The sequence below is a fragment of the Mesoplodon bidens genome (genome assembly GCF_964165515.1).
Source record: "Mesoplodon bidens genome assembly, chromosome: 7".
Lineage (NCBI taxonomy): Eukaryota > Metazoa > Chordata > Mammalia > Artiodactyla > Ziphiidae > Mesoplodon > Mesoplodon bidens.
This window is the reverse complement of record NC_138164.1, coordinates 34,260,379-34,274,054: the sequence shown is the minus strand read 5'-3', so window position 1 is coordinate 34,274,054 and position 13,676 is coordinate 34,260,379.

Sequence of the window (13,676 nt, the reverse complement as noted above, 5' to 3'; positions counted from 1 at the left end):
CTAATACTTTTCTGCATACAGGTCTTTTGTCTCCTTAGGTAGGTTTATTCCTAGATATTTTATTCTTTTTGTTGCAATGGTAAATGGGATTGTTTACTTGATTTCATTTTCAGATTTTTCATCATTAGTGTACAGGAATGCGAGAGATTTCTGTGCATTAATTTTGTATCCTGCTACTTTACCAAATTCATTGATTAGCTCTAGTAGTTTTTCGGTAGCATCTTTAGGATTCTCTATGTATAGTATCATGTCATCTGCAAACAGTGACAGCTTTACTTCTTCTTTTCCAAATTGGAATCCTTTTATTTCCTTTTCTTCTCTGATGGCTGTGTGTAAAACTTCCAAAACTAAGTTGAATAAGAGTGGTGAGAATGGGCAGCCTTGTCTTGTTCCTGATCTTAGTGGAAATGGTTTCAGTTTTTCACCATTGAGGACAATGTTGGCTGTGGGTTTGTCATATATGGCCTTTACTATGTTTAGGAAAGTTCCCTCTATGCCTACTTTCTTCAAGGTTTTTATCATAAATGGGGGTTGAATTTTGTCAAAGGCTTTCTCTGCATCTATTGAGATGATCATATGGTTTTTCTCCTTCAACTTGTTAATATGGTGTATCACATTGATTGATTTGCGTATATTGAAGAATCCTTGCATTCCTGGAATAAACCCCACTTGATCATGGTGTATGATCCTTTTAATGTGCTGTTGGATTCTGTTTGCTAGTATTTTGTTGAGGATTTTTGCACCTATGTTCATCAGTGATATTGGCCTGTAGTTTTCTTTCTTTGTGACATCCTTGCCTGGTTTTGGTATCAAGGGGATGGTGGCCTCATAGAATGAGTTCGGTAGTGTTACTCCCTCTGAAATTGTTTGGAAGAGTTTGAGAATCATGGGTGTTAGCTCTTCTCTAAGTGTTTGATAGAATTCTCCTGTGAAGCCATTAGGGCCTGGGCTTTTGTTTGTTGGAAGATTTTTAATCATAGTTTCAATTTCAGTGCTTGTGATTGGTCTATTCATATTTTCTATTTCTTCCTGATTCAGTCTTGGCAGGTTGTGCATTTCTAAGAATTGGTCCATTTCTTCCAGGTTGTCCATTTTTTTGGCATAGAGTTGCTTGTAGTAATCTCTCATGATCTTTTGTATTTCTGCAGTGTCAGTTGTTACTTCTCCTTTTTCATTTCTAATTCTATTGATTTGAGTCTTCTCCCTTCTTTTCTTGATGAGTCTGGCTAATGGTTTGTCTATTTTGTTTACCTTCTCAAAGTACCAGCTTTTAGTTTTATTGATCTTTGCTATCGTTTCCTTCATTTCTTTTTCATTTATTTCTGATCTGATCTTTATGATTTCTTTCCTTCTGCTAGCTTTGGGGAATTTTTGTTCTTCTTTCTCTAATTGCTTTAGGTGCAGGGTCAGGTTGTTTGCTCGAGATGTTTACTGTTTCTTAAGGTGGGATTGTATTGCTATAAACTTTCCCCTTACAACTGCTTTTGCTGTGTCCCATAGGTTTTGGGTCGTCGTGTCTCCATTGTCATTTGTTTCTAGGTATTTTTTTATTTCCTCTTTGATTTCTTCAGTGATCACTTCGTTATTGTTTAGCCTCTATGTGTTTGTATTTTTTACAGATCTTTTCCTGTAATTGATGTCTAGTCTCATAGCATTGTGGTCGGAAAAGATACTTGATACAATTTCAATTTTCTTAAATTTACCAAGGCTTGATTTGTGACCCAGGATATGATCTATCCTGGAGAATGTTCCATGAGCACTTGAGAAAAATGTGTATTCTGTTGTTTTTGGATGAAATGTCCTATAAATATCAGTTAAGTCCATCTTGTTTAATGTATTATTTAAAGCTTGTGTTTCCTTATTTATTTTCATTTTGGATTATCTGTCCATTGTTGAAAGTGGGGTGTTTCAATCCCCTACTATGATTGTGTTACTGTCGATTTCCCCTTTTATGGCTGTTAGAATTTGCCTTATGTATTGAAGTGCCCCTACGTTGGGTGCATAAATATTTACAATTGTTATATCTTCTTCTTGGATCGATCCCTTTATCGTTATGTAGTGTCCTTCTTTGTCTCTTCTAATAGTCTTTATTTTAAAGTCTATTTTGTCTGATATAAGAAGTGCTACTCCAGCTTTCTTTTGATTTCCATTTGCATGGAATATCTTTTTCCATCCCCTTACTTTCAGTCTGTATGTGTCTCTCGGTCTGAAGTGGGTCTCTTGTAGACAGCATATATATGGGTCTTGTTTTTGTATCCATTCAGCCACTCTGTGTCTTTTGGTGGGAGCATTTAGTCCATTTACATTTAAGGTAATTATTGATATGTATGTTCCTATTCCCATTTCCTTAATTGCTTTGGGTTCGTTATTGTAGGTATATTCCTTCTGTTGTGTTTCTTGCCTAGAGAAGTTCCTTTAGCATTTGTTGTAAAGCTGGTTTGGTGGTGCTGAACTCTCTCAGCTTTTGCTTGTCTGTAAAGGTTTTAATTTCTCCATCAAATCTGAATGAGTTCCTTGCTGGGTAGAGTAATCTTGGTTTCAGGTTTCTCTCCTTCATCACTTTAATTATGTCTTGCAACTCCCTTCTAGCTTGTAGGTTTTCTGCTGAGAGATCCGCTGTTAACCTGATGGGGATTCCCTTGTGTGTTATTTGTTGTTTTTCCCTTGCTGCTTTTAATATGGTTTCTTTTTATTTAATTTTTCACAGTTTGATTAATATGTGTCTTGGTGTATTTCTCCTTGGATTTATTCTGTATGCGTCTCTCTGTGCCTCCTGGACTTGATGAACTATTTCCTTTCCCATATTAGGGAAGTTTTCAACAATAATCTCTTCAAATATTTTCTCAGTCACTTTCTTTTTCTCTTCTTCTTCTGGAACCCCTATAATTCGACTGTTGGTGCGTTTAATGTTGTCCCAGAGGTCTCTGAGACTGTCCTCTGTTCTTTTCATTCTTTTTTCTTTATTTTGCCTTGCAGCAGTTATTTCCACTATTTTATCTTCCACCTCACTTATCCGTTCTTCTGCCTCAGTTATTCTGCTATTGAGCCCATCTAGAGTATTTTTCATTTCATTTATTGTGTTTTTAATCGATGCTTGATTCATCTTTAGTTCTTCTAGGTCCTTGTTAACTGTTTCTTGTATTTTGTCTATTCTATTTCCATGATTTTGGATATTGGAAATAGAATCTTGGATCATCTTTACTATCATTATTCTGAATTCTTTTTCAGGTAGACTGCCTATTGCCTCTTCATTTGTTAGGTCTGGTAGGTTTTTATCTTGCTCCTTTTCCTGCTGTGTGTTTTTCTGTCTTCTCATTTTGCTTATATTACTGTGTTTGTGGTCTCCTTTTTGCAGGCTGCAGATTCGTAGTTCCTGTTGTTTTTGGTGTCTGTCCTCAGTGGCCAAAGCTGTGTCAGTAGGCTGTGTAGGCTTCCTTGTGGTGGGGACTAGAGCCTGTGTTCTGGTGGTTGAGACTCGATCTTGTCTTTCTGGTGGACAAGTCCACTTCTGGTGGTGTGTTTTGTGGTGCCTGTGGCCTTATTATGTTTTTAGGGATCCTCTCTGTTAATGGGTGAGGTTGTGTTCCTGCCTTGCTAGTTGCTTTGCATAGGGTGACCAGCACTGTAGTTTGCTGGTCGTTGACTGAAGCTGGGTGCTGGTGTTGAGATGGAGATCTCTGGGAGATTTTCGCTGCTTGATATTATGTGGAGCTGTGAGGTCTCTTGTGGACCCGTGTCCTGAAGTTGGCTCTCCCACTTCAGAGGCACAGCACTGACTCCTGACTGCAGCACCAAGAGCCTTTCATCTACCCGGCTCAGAATAAAAGGGAGAAGAAGTAGAAAGAAGGAATTAGTAGAAGAAAGAAAGAGAGAAAGAAAGGAAGAAGGAAAGAAGGAAAGGAAGGAAGGAAGGAAGGAGGGAGGGAGGGAGGGAGGAAGGATGGAAAGAAAGAAAGAAAGAAAGGAGGGAGAGATGGAGGAATGAAAGAAAAAGGAAGAGTGAATGGAAGAAGGGAGGGAGGGAGGGAGGAAGGAAAGAAAGAAAGACAGGAGGGAGGGAGGGAGGAAGGGAAGTAAAAGAAAGTGAAAGGAAGAGGGGTGGGAGTGAGGGAGGAAGGAAAGAAAGACAGGAGGGAGGGAGCGAGGGAGGAAGGAAAGAAAAAGAAAGAGTGAAAGGAAGAAGGGAGGGAGGGAGGAAGGAAAGAAAGAGAAAGAAAGAAAGGAGGGGAGGAGGGAGGGAGGGAGGGAAGGTAGGAAAAAAAGAAAGAGCAGGTAAAGTAAAGTAGAATAAAGTGTGAAATATAGTAGCGTTATTAAAATTTAAAAGTAATTATTGAAAAAAAAAACGGACCGATAGAACCCTGGGACATATGGTGGAAGCAAAGCTATACAGAGAGAATCTTACACAGAAGAATACACATACACATTCACAAAAGAGAGCAGGGGGAAAAATCAGAAATCTTGCTCTCCAAGTCCACCTCCTCAATTTGGGTTACTTCGTTGTAAAAAGAGGAAAAGGGCGAGAAGTCTGAAATCTTGCTAAGTCCACCTCCTTAATTTGGGATAATTTGTTGTAAAAAGAGGAAAAGGGGGGAAAGTCTGAAATCTTGTCCTCAAAGTCCACTTCCTCAATTTGGGATGATTCGCTGTCTATTCATGCACTCCACAGACGCAGGGCACATCAAGTGGACTGTGGAGCTTTAATCCGCTGCCTCCGAGGCTACACAGACAGATTTCCCTGTCTCTTCTCTGCTCTCACAGCTCCCTGGTCTCAACCTTGGACCGGCCCTGCCTCTGCGCGTAGGTCACTGGAGGGCGTGCGTTCTTCGCCAGACAGGATGGGTTTAAAGGAGCCGCTGATGTGGGGGCTCTGGCTCACTCAGGCAGAGGGGAGGGAGGGGCGTGCAGAGTGGGGAGGGCCTGTGGCGGCAGAGGCCGGCATGATGTTGCACCAGACCGAGGTGCTCCATGCGCTTTCCCGGGAAAGCCGTCCCCGGGTTCCGGGACCCCAGCAGTGGCGGGGGGCACAGGCCCCCCGGAAGAGGGGGCGGACAGTGACCCGCGCTCGCACACAGGCCCCACAGCGGCAGCAGCAGCAGCAGCCCCAGCGTCTCACTCCTGTCTCCAGGGTCCGCACCTTTAGCCGCGGCTCGCGCCCGTCTCCGGCGCTTCCCAAAGCAGCCCTCTTAATGCCCTCTCTTCGTGCACCAGGAAACCAAATGGAAGAAAAAGTCTCTTGCCTCTTCGGGAGCTCCAGACCCTTTCCCCGGACTCCCTCCGGGCTAGCCGTGGTGCACTAACCCCTTCAGGCTCTCTTCCTGCCGCCAGCCCCAGTCCTCTCCCTGCGCTCCGACTGAAAGCCAATACCCGAGCCTCAGCTCCCAGCCCCACCCACCCCGGCGGCCGAGCAGACAAGCCTCTCGGGCTGGTGTGTGCCTGAGGGCACCGATCCTCTGTGCTGGAATCTCTCCACTTTGCCCTCCACACCCCTGTTGCTGTGCTCTCCTCCACTACTCTGAAGCTTTCCCCCTCCGCCACCTGCAGTCTCCGCCCGCGAAGGGGCTTGTAGTGTGTGGAAACCTTTCCTCCTTCACGTCTCCCTCCCACTGGTGCAGGTCCCGTCCCTATCCTTTTGTGTCTGTTTATTCTTTTTTTTTTTTTGCCCTATCCAGGTATGTGGGGAGTTTCTTGCCTTTTGGGGTGTCTGAGGTCTTCTGTCAGTGTTCAGGTGTTCTTTAGGAGTTGTTCCACATGTAGCTGTATTTTTGATGTGTTTTTGGGGAGGAAGGTCCCCACAACTTCCTCCATGTGGGAATCTCCACGTCTTACTCCTCCACCATCTGGAAGGTCCTCTTCTGATTCTATATTAATTAATGTTTTGAAGGTAACCTGAAAAATAATGAAAATATTTAAACAATTTTAAATGCAATCTTTTGGTCTTGGTAATTTTTTTTATTTTGAATTTAAATTAATTCTTTGAGAGTAAACATTAAGAGGACATAGAGTTCTGGTTTTAACAATTTATAGTAAATTTCACCTAACGTAGAGTGTTTAGTGGAGGATGTGAAGAAAAATTAAGGATACTCATAATTCAGTCTTACAGAAAATGTATTCATTTACTAGGAAATTGTTAGAATTATAAACAATAATTAATTTACTCCAATGCTTTTATATAAACATAGTGTACTTCACAATTTTGTGGAAAACAGTATTTAAATGAACAAGAAACATTAAACCAAAAGAACGGTGATTTAAAAATAAAAGGCAATTAAATTTGGACTAAAATTTGTTGAAATGAAAATGAAGAAACTCTGAACACTACACCCTAAACACTAAATTCTAAACCCTACATAATATTGTCCTTCCCTACCTCAACTCTCAAAGTTCTCCATATTCTTGAACCATCTTCTAATTTATTAGTTAGTTGATATCTTTTTCTTTAACACAAGTAACTTGTCTGTGAAACTACAAATAAAAAATATGTGAATAAAACCTAGGAAATTAAAATAGAGAGTGTCTGAAAAATTTTCCATCCCAATTTCAAGTCAAATCCTTTACAGAATATTTCCTTTTATGCTTATTGTCATCCTCTCTAGATTCCAAACTCCCTGAAAATTCATTGTTTTGTTTGCATTTATATTGCTAACAATTATAAAAATAAACATACATTTCCCCCAATCTTACCAATCTCCATTTTATACAAAGAAGTTTTAACATTTAGAGTCACTCAGTAACTTCTCTCATCATTTTGCATTTCATTTTATATAAAAGAAAATATTATCAAATGCAGTAAGAAATTTAGTGTCCAAAATTACATAACTACATGGTACATCCAAGATTTTAATTCTATTTCAAGACACATTTTCCCCGTGGGTTACATTGCCTACCTTTTTCTGAGTCAAGGTAGTCAATAGGGTAAACACACACACAAACACACCCACACACAATGGTACACAGAGATGTTAAAACCAGTTTTATGATAGATACATAACAGATTTTTAGACCTTATTTTTTAAATTGTCAAAAATTATATATTGATAAAAGTGAACTGTAACTCAAATAATTGATTCTACAGAGGTATATGCTATTGGTGTACAGGTCAGTGACATTCAGGTCCTCTGAACTAATACAAGGAAGAAGTTATAATTCCTAGAGGAATGCATGAAATCACACTCATTAGATCAGATGTCTGAAACATCCATTCTTTTAGTCAGGAATTTGAAATTTAAGAAAATGACATTCTGTTCCTCTTTAAATCTCTACTGAGAATCTGAAATAGAGAAATTTTGTCTCATGAATGAAGACATTTCATATCTTTTGTAATTAAGAAGTGCTCACTTGCTGATGCAGGGGACATGGGTTCATGCCCTGGTCCGGGAAGATCCCACATGCCGCGGAGTGGCTAGGCCCGTGAGCCATGGCCACTGAGCCTGCACGTCCGTAGCCTGTGCCCTGCAATGGGAGAGGCCACAGCAGTGAGAGGCCAGCATACTGTAAAAAAAAAAAAAAAAAAAAAAAGAAGAAGTGCTAATGGGACTTCCAGAATGGCAGAAGTGGTCCAAAAGACCATTCCTCTAACAAAGAACGTAGAACACTAGAAAAAGTTCAAAATTATCTTCTACAGAACTGTCCAAAGTAAACAAAAACTTGTTACAACCAGAGCAGTATTTATTCAAGAAAAACTGCTAAATCTTAATAAAAACGATGAGCTTTGTGGCAGTTAAAATTGCCCTACTCTTTTTTAGCTTTTCTATAGCCTTGAAAATCAACAACCTCACAACCATTATTGCTGTGGAAACAACAGTTTAGAAGCCACTGAAGGGAGAGAACCAGGTTTGGAGCTGTTCAAAAAGTCCCATCCCCAGAGCATTGTCATTATTTGACCTACTTGGAAGCATCCAGGAGAAGTCTCATACACAGGGCTTCTTTTCATTGGACTAACTCAAAGCTCCACTAATGGGAAGAACCTTATTTCCAGGGCTTTTTTAGTTTTGTTAAAAAACAACAACAACAACAACAAATGCCAACTGTTTAACACTGCAGCTGCCTGAGGCATAATCCCAGGTAGAGCAAACAAGAGCCTGACCAAAAAACAAAAGGAGGATCTATGGAGTGAAATACCCCTAGGGCACTTTAAATAGCTCTAACATATTTCTGAGGATATAGAGGGCTGGGCATATGTCAAGGAAAGACCAGAGGAGACCCTAATATCTCACTTCTAGCTGACATTGAGACCCTGCATAGACAAGAAATGAAGGTTAAGTCAGAAATATAAACTGCAGGAGTGTTAAAAGTATGCCTTAACACAGGCATACACTCCTGTGTGGGAGACTTATTGGTTCAAGTCATTTATGGAAATCTCTCTCCAGTTAACTGACTACGAAACTAACCAAGCACAGATGCCATTGGCCACAAACGATAGACTTTACAAAATTAATCCTACAGAGTTACTGAACACAAGATAGAAAGAACAACTACAAATTTGGGGGGAAGGATCAGACTTCCAGAGTCATCACATATTACTCAAAATGTCAGTTCAAAGAAAAAAAAATTGAAGACATACAAAGAAACAACAACAAAGCAGCTAGGAGAAACTGACCCTACAGAAAACCAGAAGTCAAATTTAGCAGAGAATAATGCAAATCAACTGTTATAAATTTGTTAAAGAACTAGAGAAAACCATGTCTACATAACTAAAGAAAGTAGGGGAACTATGCTCATCAAATAGTGAATATCAATACCAAAATACATAATTTGTATATAATTATTTTATTATAATATATATACTATATAATTACATTTATTCTATAAATATACATTCTACATTTGCAACATGCAATAACTGAAATGACTAATACACTAAAGAGGTTCAGCAGGAACTCTGAGTTGGCAGAATCAGCAAACTTGAGGAAAAGTCAATTCAGAGACTCCAACATTAGCCACAGAAAGAAAAAGAATGAAGAAAAATTCACAGAGCCTCAGAGAAATAGACAATACCATCAAACATAACAATATATGCCTAATAGGAGTCTCAGAAGGAAAGGAGAGAAAGGGGCAGATATAATATTCCCATCTTCTGCTAGGTTCTTCATGACCTTTTTTTTTTTTTTTCTCTTAGACTCCATATATATGTGTTAGCAAACGGTATTTGTTTTTCTCTTTCTGACTTACTTCACTCTTTATGACAGACTCTAAGTCCATCCACCTCACTACAAATAACTAAGTTTCATTTCTTTTATGGCTGAGTAATATTTCATTGTATATATGTACCATATCGGCTTTATCCATTCATCTGTTGATGGACACTTAGGTTGCTTCCATGTCCTGGCTATTGTAAATAGAGTTGCAATGAACATTTTGGTATGCGACTCTTTTTGACTTATGGTTTCCTCAGGGTGTATTCCCTGTAGTGGGACTGCTGGGTCGTATGGTAGCTGTATTTTTAGTTTTTTAAGGAACCTCCATACTGTTCTCCATACTGGCTGTATCAATTTACATTCCGACCAACAGTGCAAGAGGGTTGGCTTTTCTCCACACCCTCTCCAGCATTTATTGTTTGTAGATTTTTTGATGATGGCCATTATGACCGGTGTGAGATGATATCTCATTGTAGATTTTTTTTTTTTCTAAGTGGGGCTCTCACTGCTGTGGCCCCTCGCATTGTGGAGCACAGGCTCCAGACGTGAAGGCTCAGTGGCCATGGTTCACAATCACAGCCGCTGTATGGCTTGTGGGATATTTCCAGACCAGGGCATAAACCTGTGTCCCCTGCATCAGCAGGCGGACTCCCAACCACTGTGCCACCAGGGAAGGCCCACTGTAGTTTTGATTTGCATTTCTCTAATGATTAATTATGTTGAGCATTCTTTCATGTGTTTGTTGGCAATCTGTATATCTTCTTTCTAGAAATGTCTATTTAGATCTTCTAACCATTTTTGGATTGGGTTCTTTTTTTTTTTTTTTTGATATTGAGCTGCATGTACTGCTTGTAAATTTTGGAGATTAATCCTTTGTCAGTTTTTTCATTTGCAAATATTTTCTCCCATTCTGAGGGTCGTCTTTTCGTCTTGTTTATGGTTTCCTTTGCTATGCAAAAGCTTCTAAGTTTAATTAGGTCCCATTTATTTATTTTTGTTTTTATTTCCATTTCTCTAGGAGGTGGGTCAAAAAGGATCTTGCTGTGATTTATGTCATAGAGTGTTCTGCCTATGTTTTCCTCTAAGAGTTTGATAGTATCTGGCCTTACATTTAGGTATTTAATCTATTTTGAGTTTATTTTTGTGTATGGTGTTAGGGATTGTTCTAGTTTCATACTTTTACATGTACCCGTTCAGTTTTCCCAGCACCACTTATTGAAGAGGCTGTGTTTTCTTCACTGTAAAATCGTGCCTCCTTTATCAAAGATAATGTGACCATATGTGCATGGGTTTATCTCTGGGTTTTCTATCCTGTTCCATTGATCTATATTTCTGTCTTTGTGCCAGTACCATACTGTTCTGATTACTCTAGCTTTATAGTATAGTCTGAATTGAGGGAGCCTGATTCCTCCAGCTCCGTTTTTCTTTCTCAAGATTGTTTTGTCTACCCAAGGTCTTTTATGTTTCCATACAAATTTTGAAATTTTTTGTTCTAGTTCTGTGAAAAATGCCAGTGGTAGTTTGATAGGGATTGCATTGAATCTGTAGATTGCTTTGGGTGGTAGAGTCATTTTCACAATGTTGATTCTTCCAACCCAATAACATGGTATATGTCTCCATCTACTTGTATCATCTTTAACTTCTTTCATCAGTGTCTTATAATTTTCTGCATACAGGTTTTTGTCTCCTTAGGTAGGTTTATTTGGAGATATTTTATTATTTTTGTTGCAGTGGTAAATGGGAGTGTTTTCTTAATTTCACTTTCAGATTTTCTTCATTAGTGTATAAGAATCCTAGAGATTTCTGTGCATTAATTTAGTATCCTGCAACTTTACCAAATTCATTGAATAGCTCTAGTAGTTTTCTGGTAGCACCTTTAGGATTTTCTATGTATAGTATCATGTCATCTCTAAACAGTGACAGCTTTACTTCTTCTTTTCCAATTTGGATTCCTTTTATTTCTATTTCTTGTCTGATTGCTGTGGCTACAACTTCCAAAACTATATTGAATAAGAGTGATGAGAGTGGGCAACCTTGTCTTGTTCCTGATCTTAGTGGAAATGGTTTTAGTTTTTCAGCATTGAGGACAATGTTGTCTATGGGTTTCTCATATACAGCCTTTATTATGCTGAGGAAAATTCACTCTATGCCTACTTTCTGCAGGGTTTTTATCATAAATGAGTGTTGAATTTTGTCAAAAGCTTTCATTGCATCAGTTGAGGTGATCATATGTTTTCTTCTCCTTCACTTTTTTAATATGGTGTATCATATTGATTGATTTGCATATATTGAAGAATCCTTGCATTCCTGGGATAAACCCCTCTTGATCATGTTGTATGATCCTTTTAATGTGCTGATGGATTCTGTTTGCTAGTATTTTGTTGAGGATTTTTTCATCTTTGTTCATCAGTGATATTGGCCTGTAGTTTTCTTTCTTTGGGACATCTTTGTCTGGTTTTGGTATCAGGGTAATGGTGGCCTCATAGAATGAGTTCAGGAGTGCTCCTCCCTCTGCTATATTTTAGAAGAGTTTGAGAAGGATCGGTCTTAACTCTTCTCTAAATGTTTGATAGAAATCGCCTGTGAAACCATCTGGTCCTGGGCTTTTGTCTGTTGGAACAGTTTTAATCACAAGTTCAATATCAGTGTTTGTGATTGGTCTGTTCATATTTTCTATTTCTTCCTGGTTCAATCTCAGAATGTTGTGCATTTCTAAGAATTTGTCCATTTCTTCCAGGTTGTCCATTTTATTGGACTTCAGTTTCTTGTAGTAATCTCTCATGATCCATTGTATTTCTGCAGTGTCAGTTGTTACTTCTGTTTTTTCATTTCTAATTTTATTGATTTGAGTCTTCTCCGTTTTTTTCTTGATGATCCTGGTTAATGGTTTACCAATTTTGTTTATCTTCTCAAGGAACCAGCTTTTAGTTTTATTGATCTTTGCTATTGTTTCTTTCATTTCTTTTTCATTTATTTCTGATCTGATCTTTATGATTTCTTTCCTTCTGCTAAATTTGGGGTTTCTTTGTTCTTCTTTCTCTAATTGCTTTAGGTGTAAGGTTAGGTTGTTTATTTGAGATGTTTCTTGTTTCTTAAAGTAGGATTGCATTGCTATAAACTTCCCTCCTAGAACTGCTTTTGCTGCATCCCATAGGTTTTGTGTTGTCGTGTTTTCATTGTCATTTGTTTCTAGGTAATTTTCGATTTCCTCCTCGATTTCTTCAGTGATCTTTTGGTTATTAAGTAGTGTATTATTTAGCCTCCATGTGTTATTATTTTTTACAGATATTTTCCTCTAATTGATATCAAATATCATAGTGTTGCTGTCAGAAAAGATACTTGATATGATTTCAATTTTCTTAAATTTACCAAAGATTGATTTGTGACCCAAGATATGATCTATCCTGGAGAATGATCCATAAGTACTTGAGAAGAATGTGTATTCTGTTATTTTTGAATGGAATGCCTTATAAATATTAAGTCCATCTTGTTTAATGTATCATTTAAAGCTTGTGTTTTCTTATTTATTTTTATCTGCATGATCTGTCCATTAGTGAAAGTATGGTGTTAAATTCCCCTACTATGATTGTGTAACTGTCGATTTCCCATTTTATGGCTATTAGTATATGCCTTATGCATTGAGGTACTACTCTGTGTGGTGCATAAATATTTACAATTGCTATATCTTCCTCTTGGATTGATCCATTGATCATTATGTAGTGTTCTTCCTTGTCTCTTTTAATAGTCTTTATTTTAAAGTCTGTTTTGTCTAATATGCGAATTGCTACTGCAGCTTTCTTTTGATTTCCACTTGCATGGAATATCATTTTCCATCCCCTCACTTTCAGTCTATATGTGTCCCTAGGTCTGAACTGGTTCTCTTATAGAGAGCATATATACGGGTCTTGTTTTTTTATACATTCAACCAGTCTATCTGTTTTGGTTGGATCATTTAATCCATTTACATTTAAGGGAATTATCTATATATATATTCCTATTCCCATTTTCTTAATTGTTATGGGTTTCTTATTGTAGGTCTTTTCCTTCTCTTGTGTTTCCTGGCTAGAGAAGTTCCTTTAGCATTTGTTGTAAAGCTGGTTTTGTGCTGCTGCATTCTTTTATCTTTTGCTTGCTGTAAAGTTTTTTATTTCTCCATCAAATATGAATGAGATCCTTGATGGGTAGAGTAATCTTGGTTGTAGTTTTTTTCTCTTTCATCAGTTTAAGTATGTCCTGCCAGTCCCTTCTAGCTTGCAGAGGTTCTGTTCAGTGATTAGCTGTTAAACTTATGGGGATTCTCTTGTGTATTATTTGTGCTTTTTTCCTTGCTGCTTTTTTTTTGTTTTTCTATTTTTTTTTTTTACAGGGTGAACTTTAATGTATGCAATTTTTTTTCTCACTTTTCTCATTTATATATATATTTTTGCTTTATAACAAATTTAATCAGTTATACATATACATATGATCCCATATCCCCTCCGTTTTGCGTCTCCCTCCCACCCTCCCTATCCCAACCCTCCAGGCGGTCACAAAGCACCG